The 13,431-nt window shown below is 42.0% G+C and overlaps 2 protein-coding genes across 4 annotated transcripts in view; one reads left to right on the top strand and one right to left on the bottom strand.

The window, feature by feature from the left end:
• The window catches only part of LOC116432096 (uncharacterized), a 98,913-nt gene that overhangs the window by 4,397 nt on the left and 81,085 nt on the right, over positions 1-13,431 (top strand). The gene's annotated exons all lie outside the window — the stretch shown is intronic.
• FMRFaR (FMRFamide Receptor) overlaps positions 1-13,431 on the bottom strand; it is a 44,770-nt gene that overhangs the window by 18,487 nt on the left and 12,852 nt on the right. The window contains exon 1 of one of the 3 annotated variants that reach the window (XM_076372307.1): positions 12,170-12,186. The exons of 1 other annotated variant lie outside the window; for it this stretch is intronic. The gene's annotated coding sequence lies outside the window, so the exon portion shown is untranslated. Of the gene's footprint in view, positions 1-1,238; positions 1,646-12,169; positions 12,187-13,431 lie in introns of those variants that run through there. One more of the 3 variants, XM_031988459.2, reaches the window with a different exon arrangement.

Here is a 13,431-nt window from a genome sequence, read left to right as displayed (position 1 = left end):
TACGCGAAGATCGCCTTCTACATTAAACCTTCGAAACAGTAATTTATTTAAAGAACGTTGAAAACACTGGAGACATTGTTCTCTTAAAAATATTTTAACCGACTTCTGACTTTCGACACTGGTTAATTACATATAAACGATTCCTTCTTCGAACTTATAAATTATCGTGAAATGAAACAAATTAAGGTAGTTTGGAATTTATCAAACACTAAAAGAGTCTAAAGAAGTTACTAGAATAACTTTCGATTTTTCAGTTCAACATACGAAACACCATTCGAAACTTTGCCATTTAGGACTACGCAAATTCAATTATAAATCAATTAAAGTCTGGACAGATGCACTCTTGGAGTTTCTATACCAAAATTTTCAAAAGTCAATTGAACTGCTCGGTAGTTTGTGTTAATCGAATGATTCAAGAATGAACACGAAGTCAAACGAACGAAAGGTGGAATGCAACCGCGAAATCTGCTAGTAATTAGATATCGCAGTAGTGCCATCCGATATTCTTGTATTTAATTACCGCTTCCTCGCTGCTGTACTCGGTCTACAATAAAGACGTTCCGCGAATACATTATTGCGTAGATTCTGAAAGTATCTTCTATAAAATCAAGGATGAAACGTGGACGTAGAATTTAAAATGAAATTTTCAAACCGGTAATTCGACCGAATCATCAGCGCTAACGAACCGTCCGCCAGCGAATTCATCCGTGCGGTTTCCTTTCGAGTTCGAGAGGATCAACCTGGATTTCCTGATCTACTGTACGAAACTAGTTGTTTATATTCTGTTCTTTATACAATTTTTAATAGTATTTTCAATTCTCCTTTCGTTACTTTATCAATGAATTGCAATATTTGTTACATTTCCTTCGCGTTCGAAATCACAATTCTAACTTGTGGAATCATTCATCGATCTGACTTTCTCAAACATGGTTACTGTGTGTCAAATTCATCATAATTCCCATAGATTTCTATATTATTGATTCTTCTTCTTATTCTAAATTATATTATTATTTATTTATTATTATTCTATTGTTTCTAGGAAACTACATGTTCGTCCATATAAATCGAGAAAATTATAACTTCAAAACCAGACTATTGCAACGCGTATTCGCATAATTGCACGAATCAAAATCGACTTAAGCTGATACTAAATAAATCATTAAAAAATGCAACATCCGTCAGATTGGGATTTTTCTCGGTTTCTAACGAATTGTTAATGCCGAAGTAATTGTACCAACCTCATTTATTGAGAAATAAATCACAGGGCAAGGGGTTAAATCGTTGCACCAACGATCCTGCGGTTCCAAGCTTCATTCTCGTTATTCCGATGCTCTTCGGTGTCGAAGGATTCATTATTATTATTGTCATCTCTGAAGAACGTCCTTTGTAAAAAATAAATACTCGCTGCCGGGTTATTACGGGTCGACGCCGGCAAGGGCGAACGAAAGAAAGCGAGGAAAAGTTTCGCTGTTAAACGCTGATTTACCGCGTCGGCTTTCCACGCTTCGGAATTTCACGCGCGAGACAGAGGCGATCCTCGCGTCCCGATTTAACGCGGAGATTTCGGCGGCCGCTTTCTCTTTCGCGGATTTCACGAAATTCCGCGGGCGAATCCGCTATAAATATCGGTCGCGTTCGAGCGCGAAACAATAACGCGCCGGGAGAAATATTTGTTTCCCTCGGACAGGTTAATTTCCGGCGACCTGCGGGCTAATCGAGTTTTATCGCGGGGTCGTGCGCCGTCAGCGGACAGTCCCGACGCGGCGGAACGGCCGATTTCTCGACGGAGCTCGATAACTTCGGAAGTATGAGTGAAAGGGAGTGCTCAGAGCGAAAGTTGTAAGGTATAGAGATAAGCATGTGGTGGGGTTATACTTTTGTTACGAAGAGTAAGATATTGTTCCCATGCATTACGATCTGGGGGTTGCAATTCCAAAGAACGTCTTGCTAAATATGTTGCATCATCTAAATATTGTTGTACCGATAATACTCTAGCCAAATTTAACAGAACTTCTGCATTATGTGGTGATACTGCAAGTACCCTTCGAAAACACTCAATTGATCTTTGTGCATCCCCTTGATACTTGGGGGCCTGATAGATGGTCCAGGCCCATTGACAAATTTAGTCGCCGTTCGTTAGAGCCACATCGCGTAATTAATATATTTAACCTTAGTTTTTATTTTAGTAGCCCTACAATAAATATGTAACTATGATATCGCGAGTGATTGTAGTAAAAGTTGAAACACAGGTACTCCAGTAAATATAGAGCACTTGCTTCAACCAGTTTCTAACTCATAGAAAATCTCCGTTTCCTATAATTTCCTTCTATCAATATGTAACTATGATATCGCGAGTGATTGTAAGTTTTGATTTTAATAGCCCTACATTACGAAGCTTTTTCAATGAGAATGGATACTAGTTTCGATGGAAACGTATAAATAGAGAAACAAATTCAACGTGCGCGACAAATTGATAACAGCACAACAGAGTTACCAGTTCTCAAAGTCGAAACTCCGTCGGTCCGCGTATTTCCCCCTTATTCCGCGACGTTTCATCTCGAACGCAGCATAAAGAACGTTCCCATTGTGCGTCGCAGTAACGATGATTAACCCTAACGACTGGCCGCGACGTTCGAATCAGCCGGTTTAATGGAAACGATCCGTCGCGTCGGCGCACGACGGCGATTTCCATTCCCATTGTTCGAACAGTTGGCACGGTGACCGCGTTGGAACGGCGAGATTCGTAATTCCGTTATCACGATTAATGGACGGCTCGTAATTACGGGAAGAAGGCTGATAAAACCGCCGAGACGTCACGTCGTCGGCCTCGAACGATCGTTAGCGAGAGGCTGCTGCCGGACGCGCGAGGATCCGGGCGAAATTCGACGCAGCCGAAGGGTAGCCGATCGTCCCGTCGCCGACGTCTTCTAATTTCGAGCTCGAAGTTTAATTAACCGTTTCCCCGAGAACGACTCGGGACGACGGTTGCTTCGAACTTCTTCCCGGAGATAATCGAGCGGAACAGACGTTCCTCCGACGCTGCGTCCGCCGATCGTAACGGCGCCCTGGATCATTTCGAGTAGCCTGCAATGATTGATAGGAGGGACTGATAGGACGAGAAACGAAGGATCATCCATTTTCTCTTTACAGACTGCTCGTTAACGGATTCTGACACGGGTCTCGCGGACGATCGATCGCGCATGTTCCGTTTCTGCTCGGGAATTCCCGATAGCTGCGAAAGAAGCTGGCGAAGGAATTTTTGAATCTCAGATGTTAACCCTTTGCACTCGAAAAAACTGTCACTAGAAATATTCAATTTATCTTTATGAGGTATAGATGACATTTTTTTCGACTAACTTAACGAGGAATCTATTCACCAAATAAGGGGAACAATGGTATCTTATTTCCCCATTTCACGTATCGACAGATTACTTAAGACTTAATGTTGAATTCTACAATTTTTGATGCACCAATCTGAGATTGAGAGTCACCTCTCGAGTGCAAAGGGTTAACAGTGCGAGTGATAGTATGTTAAGAGTGCTTTATATACAGTATTAACCCTTTGAACTCTGTAGGCTACAATATTGTATCAGTTATATCGAATATTTGAATGAATCTTAAGAAAGTTAGCCCAAGATTATCAAATTTTTCACGCAGCGAAATGTACTGAGAAGGAAAGTAACAGGTCTAAGTAACGTTATAAAATTGTTAATTTTCATCATGGGTAATATAAAATTACTTAGAGTTTAGATTAACAGTTGGAGCAATTAGGAACAATTGTTGATTGGATTGCGAGAAACCCTACACAAGATTATCGTAATTCTTTTCATCGAGTTACTAAGTAGCAGTTAATTTTCATTCAAAAATTAGGCTATCGTTTGCTCGAACGTTGCATACTCTTAGCCGAAGCTACGATACTGCATGCTGCGATCGATCGTATTTACATTGGCGCGCGAAGCACCCACATAAATAATAATTAAGCCGCGCGCCACGCGAAACAGCCGATAAACGGCATCGCGTTATCGTTACCCGATGTATCGGGATCCATTCGCGATACGCTCTGCCCTTGCCTCGCAATCGGAGCATCGCTTTCGTTGCGATTGCCCGTCGAGACGGGCAACGGCGCGTCGTTTGGCCGTCGACGTGCCTTTTTCCTCGGAGGAGACTCTGCGAAACGATGGAATCCACTTGACGAGAGTCCTCGTCGCTTCGAAGGTTGGACACTGGGGACAGCAAATGGGTCAAAATCGCCTATCTAGAGCGCCTTCCTGTACGATTATTGAAAAGGAACGGCTACTTTTCCTGAGATTGTCGAGTCAATGGAAGAATTCGAGAATTCTTGGAGTTCTTATTGTCTTTGTAGTTTTTATAGTACCTATAGTGTTTATAGTTTCTTGAGTTCTTAGAGTCCTTATTGTCCTTACATTTTCCATAGTCCTTATAGTGTCTATAGTGGCTATAGTGGCTATAGTGTCTATAGTGTCTATAGTTTCTAGAGTTCCTAGAGCTCTTGTGGTCATTACAGTTTCTATAGTCCCTATAGTGTCTATATTTTCTAGAGCTTCTAGAGTTTCTAGAGTTTCTAGAGTTTCTGGAGTTCCTAGAGCTCTTGTTGCTCTTACAGTTTCTATAGTCCCTATAGTGTCTATATTTTCTAGAGTTCCTAGAGTTCCTAGAGTTTATAGAGTTTATAGAGTTCCTAAAGTTCTTATTGCTCTTACAGTTTCTCTAGTCCCTATAGTTTCTATAGTCCCTATAGTGTCTATAGTTTCTAGAGCTCATAGAGTTCCTAGAGTTTCTAGAGTTTCTAGAGCTTCTAGAGTTCATAGAGTTCATAAAGTTCTTATTGTTTTTACAGTTTCTATAGTCCCTATAGTGTCTATAATTTTTAGAGCTCATAGAGTTCCTATAGTCCCTATAGTAACTATAACTTCTATAATTTCTATAATTTCTACAATTTCTACAGCTTCCATAGCTCCTACATCTCCCAGTGTCTCCAATCTCTACAATCCCCACAATTCCTACAACTACAACAGTTTCTCGCTATCATACCTTCCATCTTTCCAACCTCTGCCGTCAACGTCTCCCTGAAATTCTCTCGCGACGCGATTTCCTCGAATCGAACGAACGTGGGAGGAAACAATCACGCAATTAGCGCAGCCGGTGCGCGAACGAAATCCGCTTGCCGCGGTACGCGAACCGCGTTCGAGTGGACGCGCGTGGCGATTTCGAAGCGCGACGTCCGTCACGACGAAGTTGACGGGACGCGAAGCCCGTCGCGGCGCGCCATTGGACCGACTTCGGTAAATCGGTCGCGTTGCGCCGACGCTGCGGGCCTCTCTCGTTGGTCCTCTCGCAAAGTGGAGCGGCCAGGAAATGAGACGGTATTACTGTCACTTATAAGTAATAACCACCAAGTGTGAACAACATCTGGTGCGGCGTGTCTTCTCTTTTACGTAGCTATTAGGAACCCGAGAATCGTGTAGCAGATTCCTCGCAGTCTCTTCTTCCTCGTCGATTAACATCGAACATATCGCGGTTAAACAAACAGCTCCGAAATTTCATTTGAAATCCCGCGTCTTCCCTTATTTAACTCTTAGTTACACACTCGAATACTTAGTTACATAAAGTAGTAAACAATGACACAGCTTAAGAGCTTCGATTCCGAATCATTAACGATTAACCCTTCGATACGTCGACATTTCGACATCGAACTTCCATCTTTGGAATACTAAGTAACAAACGATTCAACTACTCGAACAGCAAGAAATCAATGAACAGTTCCTTTGTTCTCCATTACTCAAGCACTCGATGTGCAATCTCGCGAAATCTATGTTTCGTACGCTTTAAACGACCTTCGTTAATTCTACTACCGTTTGCCTTTGTCGTGGAATAAAGCTCGTCAATCAGTTTTTCCACCGTTGATTTTCCTTTCTCTCTTTTCGCTGAGAAGTTAGTCTACTCTGTTCAGCTGTATTTTCTAGCAAGTTGTGTCATGCGAAGCGTCGAACGATTCGATATCCTCGATCTCTCGCAGGTTCTCTCGAATCGACGCGGCCTCTGATATTTCCCAGACACCTCCGCGGTTCGGCCAGAAGCAACTGGCTCCGATAGCAGCTCCGCGGTCGCGTCATTGTCGAAAATACAGTGTGCACCGTCAGCGCGCACTCTTCCTTCTCTTTCGAGAATCCTCGCTTCTAATAGGCAACCGAGATGTTCGCATTTTGCAAGCAACGAGCTTCTACGTTTCGAACGCGATCTTCCTGCGTGCATCCTTCGGAAACAATGAAGCAACGGCGACGAGGAGTCAACGCAAGTGATAGCGGTCGGTTAAGATCAGACGGCACGTCTTCAGCCTCTCGCCGGCCGCTGTTAACACATTGCGTACTGGTAACGAGAAATCTCGTTTTTATAGACTCTTAGCTATATAACTTTGCTAATTACCACAGCATTTAAAGAAATATTAAGTTTGAAATAATCGTCTATTTAAAATATATTACATGAGAATATGATACCAGAGCTTTTTTTATAGATAGCGATATATTTTCTGATAATTAGACGAAGGTTCTTCGAAATGACGCTTAACGCGTTAAACAATAGAGACGCAAGTATCTCAAAAGCATCTATACAATTTGTATAACACTATTTCTAAAAGATCGCTTCGACACATAGTGCAATTGAAGCATTTTCACGCGTAGTTTCTATTTAATGAAGCAGCGAACGTTTATTGCCATCACGCGAACGATTTTTCTTAATTGGTCAACTATCGCTTTCACCTTAATGTTTAACACGTTGACTGCCATAAGAATTTCTACTCTTTCGAATAGTAATACTCTTTAATAATAAAGGCAGATGACGTTAAAAACAATTATTAATGATGATTACGCTATGATCTAGCTACTTATGTTACTAAATATTTTTACTCAAAATCGTGTTTTCTTTATAACTGCTCTTCAGAAATTCGGACGCTCCGGTCATCGGTGACCACCATGGCGCTCAACGCGTTAAGAAATTCAATACCCATTAAATCATCAGGTTCCGTGAATCCAGCGTCGAACGAAACGAACACCCGATCGCTCGGGGCGAGCGACGAAAGACAGAAGTCGGAATTTATATCCTCGCCGTGCCGAACGGCCCGCTCTATTTTTCACCTCGGCGGATCAGAGGCGAGATGTTTACGATCGTCGACCGCGCATTGTTTCCACGGGACGATCGCGCCCGCGGTCGTTCGTCCGTGTTTTTTATTTTCCGTCACGGGGAGAGATACGCGCGCGAGAATGGGTGCGACGGCACGTGGATTATTTTCGGTGCGTCGTGTCGCGGCGTATTCTACGAGGCCCCCCTCGCCTCGCCTCGCCTCGCCGCTCTTACGCACGACCCATTTTGGAAATAGATGTCGGGGATTTCTCAAAGGACACCGTTCCGTCTTCCTAACGGCCTCTCGTCTTCCGAGGGCGAGCAACTTCCCCCGGGGTAGCGCAACTTCGCCGATCCTCGCAAAAAGCCGATCGATGGATCGCGCGGATCACGTCGGAGGCTTTCGGGAATAAACCGCCGACACAGTTTGCCCGACGTTCCGTTATCGCCGATAAGGAAATAACAGGTTGGATGCCATGGGGGTCACCGGTGACCCCCAATCGAGTCGACTTTAGTTCGCTCGATTGAACGACGATTATGCGAAAATATTTCTGTATTGTAAATAATACTATCTAACGCGGTGATTTTCGGCTGGATGGATTGTGCAATAATAACGCAATTCAATAAATTAAACGACGATTATTTTAAAATATTGCTATATCATAGACAATACTATCTAACGCGGTGACGTTCAGCTAGATGGACTGTGTAGTTACGGTAATGCGATTCAATCGAATAATTTAATATTTGATTTTTTCCACTTTCTGTATTTTCCGCCATGAAATCGTGCGGCATTCAACGTGTTAACCCCTTGCCTTACGAGTGAGATGGTTTTTTTTAACCTATCAGCGACTGTAACTAATTTTTATGGTATCCCTAGCGAAAATGGAAAATGCTATGACGTTTCTTAGATCTTTTACTTTCCTTGTTAGTGCAGAATTTGGACGCGTGAGAAATGTAATAGTTGTAGGGGTAGTGTCTTTAAGATTCATTAAAATATTTAATGTTATAACTGGTGCAATATTGGAGCCTACAGTGTTCGAAGGGTTAAAAGGAAATATAGGCATAACGTATGCTTAGAATTTTTCTCCTTTTCCAATGAATTATTAACGATTTTAGTTTTAGTCTTGATTTTAGGATAATAGATATGTATCTTGCAAGGTTTGGTGTCATTGTTGGATGGAACGTTTAATAAAAATTTATTAGAATAGAATTTTCCTCTTTTCCCAATAAATTATTAACGACAAAGTAGCCGTATCGATCAGAGTTGAGAAATATATATATATTACTTAGTTAATGCGAATTCAAAGTAAACATTACTCCTCTGTAATCAACTATTATACTTAAAAGGAAATATAGGCATAACATATGCTTAGAATTTTTCTCTTTTTCCAATAAATTATTAACGACAAAGTAGCCGTATCGATCAGAGTTGAGAAATATATATATTACTTAGTTAATGCGAATTCAAAGTAAACATTACTCCTCAGTAATCAACTACTGTACTTACAAGGAAATATAAGCGTAACATATGATTAGAATTTTTCTCTTTTTCCAATCAGAGTCGAGAGAGAAATCACAGGCCAAGGGGTTAAGGGGCTAGCCCTCGAAGAGAGGCCTATCGTCGGCTCGGTAAAATGGTCAGCTGTCGCTTCCGTCGTTGCCAACCCTCTAAAAATACGTGCAGCTTCGAGCTTCGAGCTTTGGCCCCTTCTTCCCGTTTCAACCTCTCTGAGTCAACTATAGGAACTCCTTGTCTAATTTTAACGCCGAAACGCACTGTCCACGCCGCGGCGGGCCGATCGCGCGGCCTTGGCGATTGTGAAATTTGGACATGGGCCTCGCAACACCCGATCCCCCTGGCGAACCAGCGACCGAATCCCTCGATCGGCCGACACGCGACCGGTGAACGACGCGACCCTCGCCTCCGCCGGCGTTCCCCGCCATTCGAACGCTGAACATCACCGTTCGCGATCGATCAACCCTTCGTACTCGAACAATTCTTCACTAGAAATATTCTGTAGACGTGTTTTGAATAAACCCGAAGAAAAGAAAAGATATTGGAAAAAACGAAGTTTGCGTTGACAACGAAAAATATATAGAAATCGTCATCGTTTAAATAAACGTCTATGATTCAAAATTTTCTTATGAAACGTGGACGACATTCTTTGAATTTAACTAACGAGAGAACATATATATATATATATATATATATATATATATATATATATATATATATATTTATTGAATCATGTTGAAAATCTTCTGCACGAGTCTCACTCGTTGTAGGGCAAGGGGTTAATGATGATACTCGTGACGCGTGGCGTAACGGATCGCAGAGTGGACAACGTTTGCCGCTCGTTAACCCATTGTTTTCGATTGGCTTAGAATATTGCGGTAATTCGATGATAGTGTATTATGATAATCCCGAATCGTTGGAATATGGGATTGCAGTTCGGAGGAAACGTGGACATCATTGCTGATTAGAGATCATCGTTAAACTATAATTCGTATGCACTCATTAGGAGTGCGATATTGCGTATATAATTGCAATTGTAAAGTATGTAACTCTGTTATTGAACATTCGAATTTGAGAGATACAGATTAACGCTAGAACCACCGTATTTAATACGATTAATATGTAATCAATATAAAAATTGTAACAATAGATTATTTTCAGTTTCTTTAGTCATTCATTACAGTAAAGTAAAGCTATTGATTTTCAAGATAATTTTGAATATTCAGTGCCTTCGAGATATCAATAATTGCGGAACGAATAATCAAAACCAGTCATTTTGACTGGCACGGTAGTTCTAGTGTTAAAGCGACTACTGCATCATCAGAATTGATTTGGCAAGTTATCACAGGAGCTTCTTTATAATTTCAATAATTGTAAAATAGAAATTTACAGCTTGTTTCCACACTCGGTGGTTTCAGTATTAATTAACTCTCGGAATGTCACAGTCTCCGACGTGGAACGCTGAAAAAATCACAAATCAGCCAGGTGCGCGACGCTCGTCGAAGTTTCTAGTGTTAATGACGAGTATCGTTTACTCCTTTCCCAATTAACCTTTCGCAGACGAATGTCATTTCGACGAGATGAAGGCTGTTATAAACAGATGATTTAATTACTCGAACAGCAAGAGAGTTTCCTATTTTTCTATTGTTCGAGTAATCGATATATAATTTAGCTTCATCTGTTGATGATTTTGTGTATTTCAGAGAATCTTCCGCAAAGGGTTAAAATGAAACATTACCGATCTGTTACCGATAGCACAATTTAGGGATTTAGAGCAAACATAGAACGTATCTGGAATTCTTCTCTTCAGTAAACTATCAACGGAGTTGCATCGATCGTTCGACGAATAAATCGTAACCTTCGATGTTTCGTTACGTAAACAGTCGAATTTCGGGATTTCAAGGTGCGACACGCGACGGCGCGCAGTTTCACGCCCGCAAACCGAAGTTCGCCGACTATTCGCCTCGCTCGTCTAGTCGCATTAAATTCCTTTCTGTCCCGACGTTGTTTCACCCCGGGGGAGTTCGTTTCTGTGCAAATAAGTTCGGAAAAAAACGCTGACGCCGGTTTAATATCGACGCGGCGCGAGTCGAATATTTTTTGCGCCGGTAATCTGCATATCGTGTCGGGCCGCGCGGCGGCGAGCCTCGGGGAAAAACGAAAAAGAAGATGGAGGCCGCACAGTGGGGACATTCGGTTATTTCTGCATCGACGTCAAACAACTTTTGATAACATTACGATCGACTAATGGATATTCCTCTCGAATCCAAGCGGAAATGTCGCGTAACGAGCTTCAAACGAGCGAAACGCGCGACGAGCATGTTTCCTTGATGAAATTGAACGTGGAAACCCCTCGCGACGCACGTGTTAAATTAATTAATCTTCTCCATTCGAAAAATGACTTTTTACAGGGACACCGAGTTCAAATCTGAGCGCAGAACTCAACGCGTTACAATGGACGGAACGAAACGCTTTCGAATTGGTTCGAACTTTTATCAGGTTTCTAGTTTCTCCTTTATTCTACCATATCACAGTTTTAATTAGAGAAAGTTCGTCTATTTCTATACAAGAGAATTCGTCAGACTTTTAATCCTTTGTAGACGGACGTCGACATTTCGAGACGAAATTTTCATATTTGGAAGACTAGATCGCAAAGAAATGATTTAATTATTCGAACAACGACAGATCAGCACTTAGTTTCCTTTTTCTATTTAACACTTTGACTGCACGTCACCCGAATATGGATGACACCATTTTCAACGTAATCTTGAACCTTCATTTTCTTGGTGACGTATCGAACGAAGTTTCATTGGACTATGAGATATAAGAAAAATAGTGAAGCACTCGTTACGAAGAATCTTGATTCTTTAGTTTCTGCTTTATTAAGAAAACTGTTCCGACTGCATAGGTACTTCAATAAGTGTTTACTTGTCAAAGTGTTAAGCAATTGATAGATAATTAAGCTTCATCCACTGAAGGTTTCGTACGTTCCCAAGAATCTCCATTTCCAAGGGTTAAAACCTCTTCGTAAGAAGGGTGCTTACACATCGAAATCGCATCAGAAGAAAAGCACGTATCTCCCATCATCCGAACAATTCATTGGCAGCTATCGATTTCGAATACGACAGCTCCGATACAAGAACGATTAATCACTCCGGTTGTATCCAACGTAACAACAGGATCCCAGAAAACTTGGGAATTTTTTAACCCTTATCGGATCCTGCGGCCGCACTCGTCCCTCGCGAGACAAGGACGATTTATGGGGAAATTGTTGAGCGATTCCTCCCGGCGAGCCGCTCACGAAATAACCGGGGAAAGCTGTTTTCCCCGAGCCGTTCATTTTCTCGGGACACACATCAGTCGCGGGGGATGAAGGTTGGCCGAGTCGCCTCGGATTTGCCCGTGATCGCCCCTCCGAGGCTCGTCCGCGCAAAGCCCGGCTCTCCCCGGGGAGACAGGCGACAAAAAATCATTTGGTACGAGCACGCTCGAGATCAAGGATCGCTTATTTACCCGGCTAATCTCCGTCCTCGCCGACTTTCCGCGGATTTCCGTTCTTTCTTCTGGTCCCGCGGCGCGCAGATACCAGAGAGCCGCCGTCCGTTCTTCGCCTCTCGTTTACGTTAATTCCCTGCGGCCGCCGAGTCGCCTTATCAACCCTTCAGCCTGCGATTCTGTGCGGCTGCAGCTACAACCGTCTTGTGGGGATGAAATTTTACGCTTCGCACTCGAGTGACTCTCAGTCACCACTTGATCTGATACGGCGAAACTATTGTAGTATTTAGAATTGTTAGCGTAGGTTAAAGTATTTTTAAGGAGAGTGAATGTAAGAATGAGAGCGAAGGACAGGCTGTAAAACGATCGAGGGAAAGTGGAAACAATGTGAATGGTAATCATAGTATGTTCAACGTTGAACAGAAATTACGTGAGAGTCTGAATAACGCATAGGTATACAGCATTCACGTTTGCCAAATCTAGTTATCCATTCGAGAGTAGATACTTGCAGTTTATTTGATTAACCCCTTGCCCTGTGATTTCTTTTTCAACTCTTATCGATAGGGCTACTTTGTCATTAATATTTATGTTATTAACTCGTTGGAAAACGAGAAAAATTCCATTCTCCTTGCAATAAATTTTTATTAAACGTTCCATCAAACGATGATACCAAACCTTTCAAGATACATATCATATCTATTACCCTAAAATCAAGACTAAAACTAAAATCGTTAATAATTTATTGGAAGAGAAAAATTTGAAGCATACGTTACGCCTAGATTTCCTTTTAAGTATAATAGTTGATTTCAGAGGAATAATATTCCTAATCATGTTGAAAATCTTCACGAGTCTCACTCGTTGTTGTAGGGCAAGGGGTTGATAGCAATATTCACTGATAATATACACATTCCACAGCGATTCGCGATAAATTTACCCTCGAATAAAAGCAAACTCTAAATTTCATTGAAATTTCACTCTTTTTATCGAACCAGCGGTTCAACCGAAGACACGAAACGTTTATCGATGCTAGTTTCTTTTTCCGAGTCAACGTGAACGCGAAACGAAGCGACTGAAAGTTTTCAAGAATTCAGGACTTCGAAGGTTCCGAAAAGACTCGATTCCAATGGGATCTCTATAAATCTCGTCGCCGGCTGTTCCTGCGGCTCGGACACTCCATTAATCAGGCGGCGTAATTGAATGCTCGCGACGCGACACAACGGTAACGGCGCTCCGGATGTAGTTGTAAATATCGGATAATTAAAAGTGGGCTATTAATCATC

The sequence above is a fragment of the Nomia melanderi genome, chromosome 11 (genome assembly GCF_051020985.1).
Source record: "Nomia melanderi isolate GNS246 chromosome 11, iyNomMela1, whole genome shotgun sequence".
Lineage (NCBI taxonomy): Eukaryota > Metazoa > Arthropoda > Insecta > Hymenoptera > Halictidae > Nomia > Nomia melanderi.
The sequence above is the reverse complement of the archived record's forward strand: the minus strand, read 5'-3'. Positions and strand labels throughout refer to the sequence as shown.